Source organism: Neolamprologus brichardi, chromosome 18 (assembly GCF_056152115.1).
Source record: "Neolamprologus brichardi isolate AB-2024 chromosome 18, ASM5615211v1, whole genome shotgun sequence".
Taxonomy (NCBI): domain Eukaryota; kingdom Metazoa; phylum Chordata; class Actinopteri; order Cichliformes; family Cichlidae; genus Neolamprologus; species Neolamprologus brichardi.
In genome coordinates, this window is record NC_142121.1 from 29,664,858 (window position 1) to 29,668,238 (window position 3,381).

The following is a 3,381-nucleotide window of genomic DNA, read 5'->3' on the forward strand; positions in this document are numbered from 1 at the left end:
AGTGTATATGTCACATTTGAGCAGTGCGTTCGACTGCTGCTTTATTAGTAAAGGCCTAATGCAATGATACAGATCTGCCAGAACTACTTCTACAGAATTCTGACACGATCAGTTTGTTTTTCTTTTTTTTTTTTTGCTGTTGTCAGAAAGGTGTTAATTCTATTTTTGATTTGGCGAAGTTGTTTTTTGGCTTAACACATTAACACTGAACAAGCTGATGTAGGTTTTTCCAACTGATACCATAGTTTGCATCTCTGTTACCTTGTCAGAGGTCAAGCTCTGTGAAAATCTTGTGAACATATTAACTGAAGAAAAGTGTCACATAGGCTTTTCAAATTGATACCATTGAGGAGCTTGGCTTGGGGGTAGCAATGGCGACCACCAGTCTTTTTAACATACCAATGGTGCTAATCTGAGGTTGCAGAAGTGCAAATACCTCTGTTAAAAAGTGCTCTGGTAAAAGTTAAAGTACTGATTTGACTTCTTTACTCAAGTAGAAGTGAAAAGTACAGGCTCTGAAATGTACTCAAAGTAAAGTAGCTCTTTGGAGGACATTTCTATACCAGCTATTTTTGTGCAAAGCTAACTGAGCTATCGTAATATAGTAAAATGACAGTAGTACATGGCAATGCAGTCTTTATTATATAATTCCTGATCTAAAATTTATTTCTAATGAATGTATTCAACTTGAATCAAGTATGCAGAACATGAACATAGAAAAAGAAGAAGTTTATTTTGTGTTGCCTGCAGTGTAGAGGGTGACTTTTCCTCTAAACAAGAAAATGTGTCAGGGGTTAAAGTGGATTCTGCACATGGGGAAACCCCAAAATCCACTGTAGCGGTTTAGTGTGGAGAAAAGAATGAGAACTCACAATAATTTCTTCTGTGAGCTCCAGCAGATTTTCTTAGTGTACCGGCTGTGATCAGCTGACCTGCTGATCTTTGTGGACATACGCAACTGAATTCAACAGGATGTTACATGTTACACATACATAAAGCATGTACAAGGATAGATAACACTAAATACTTAAAATGTCCCAAGGAAGAGGAGTATTCTTCAGTCCAAATGTTTTCCTCCTCTTGAGATCAGCAACAATATTTTTAAACACATGCAGTGTCACTGGTAGTTATCTTTTGATCAAATAGCTACTTTACCCCTTGTTTTCCAGATGTGAACGTTAATAATGCACACGACTACCTAGAATGGATGTCTTTTAAAGTCTCGCATTATTTCCTTAAAGAGACGTGCAACACAAATTTGTCAACATCACAACCCACAGCCGAATCGCTGTCTTATTTCCGTTGTTCTCTGTCTGATTACAGATCCAGCTGATGTTGGAGCATTTCATCCTCCCAATGAATCACTGGACATTTTTGTGCTAACATAATAGGTTCATTGTACCACAGCTCTCACAGGAAGTCTGACTCAAGTCTGACTGAGATAAGCCATGTCTCCGTAATTCTCTGATATATTGTATCATTTATGTTTCCTGACAGTCTGAGGGAGTCCAAATCTTTTGTGTTTATATTACAGTGGGGCAAAAAAGTATTTAGTCAGCCACCGATTGTGCAAGTTCCCCCACTTAAAATGATGACAGAGGTCAGTAATTTGCACCAGAGGTACACTTCAACTGTGAGAGACAGAATGTGAAAAAAAAATCCATGAATTCACATGGTAGGATTTGTAAAGAATTTATTCGTAAATCAGGGTGGAAAATAAGTATTTGGTCAATAACAAAAATACAACTCAATACTTTGTAACATAACCTTTGTTGGCAATAACAGAGGTCAAACGTTTACTATAGGTCTTTACCAGGTTTGCACACACAGTAGCTGGTATTTTGGCCCATTCCTCCATGCAGATCTTCTCAAGAGCAGTGATGTTTTGGGGCTGTCGCCGAGCAACACGGACTTTCAACTCCCGCCACAGATTTTCTATGGGGTTGAGGTCTGGAGACTGGCTAGGCCACTCCAGGACTTTCAAATGCTTCTTACGGAGCCACTCCTTTGTTGCCCGGGCGGTGTGTTTTGGATCATTGTCATGTTGGAAGACCCAGCCTCGTTTCATCTTCAAAGTTCTCACTGATGGAAGGAGGTTTTGGCTCAAAATCTCACGATACTTGGCCCCATCCATTCTGTCCTTAACACGGATCAGTCGTCCTGTCCCCTTGGCAGAAAAACAGCCCCATAGCATGATGTTTCCACCCCCATGCTTCACAGTAGGTATGGTGTTCTTGGGATGCAACTCAGTATTCTTCTTCCTCCAAACACGACGAGTTGAGTTTATACCAAAAAGTTCTACTTTGGTTTCATCTGACCACATGACATTCTCCCAATCCTCTGCTGTATCATCCATGTGCTCTCTGGCAAACTTCAGACGGGCCTGGACATGCACTGGCTTCAGCAGCGGAACACGTCTGGCACTGCGGGATTTGATTCCCTGCCGTTGTAGTGTGTTACTGATGGTGACCTTTGTTACTTTGGTCCCAGCTCTCTGCAGGTCATTCACCAGGTCCCCCCGTGTGGTTCTGGGATCTTTGCTCACCGTTCTCATGATCATTTTGACCCCACGGGATGAGATCTTGCGTGGAGCCCCAGATCGAGGGAGATTATCAGTGGTCTTGTATGTCTTCCATTTTCTGATGATTGCTCCCACAGTTGATTTTTTCACACCAAGCTGCTTGCCTATTGTAGGTTCACTCTTCCCAGTCTGGTGCAGGTCTACAATTCTTTTCCTGGTGTCCTTCGAAAGCTCTTTGGTCTTGGCCATGACGGAGTTTGGAGTCTGACTGGTTGAGGCTGTGGACAGGTGTCTTTTATACAGATGATGAGGTCAAACAGGTGCCATTCATACAGGTAACAAGTGGGGGACAAAAAAGCTTCTTACAGAAGACGTTACAGGTCTGTGAGAGCCAGGGATTTTCCTTGTTTGAGGTGACCAAATACTTATTTCCCACCCTGATTTACGAATAAATTCTTTACAAATCCTACCATGTGAATTCATGGATTTTTTTTTCACATTCTGTCTCTCACAGTTGAAGTGTACCTCTGGTGCAAATTACTGACCTCTGTCATCATTTTAAGTGGGGGAACTTGCACAATCGGTGGCTGACTAAATACTTTTTTGCCCCACTGTATATTAACCCCATTTTTATTTTCATTAATGGCATTATACATTTGTTGGTGGCTGACCGTACCCAGTTTCAATTTAAACGTTTATAACGACAGATCTGCCGCCTAATTCGCTGTCCAGAAAATCGTCTCCTTAAAAAAGCAAAAAACAAAAAAACAAACAAAAAAAAGTTATCGCTGTTTTGCAATAACTCCTCCGGGCCGTTAGGGGGAGTAGAGGCAGTATGAGCTGTGCGCAGCCGGATGTTG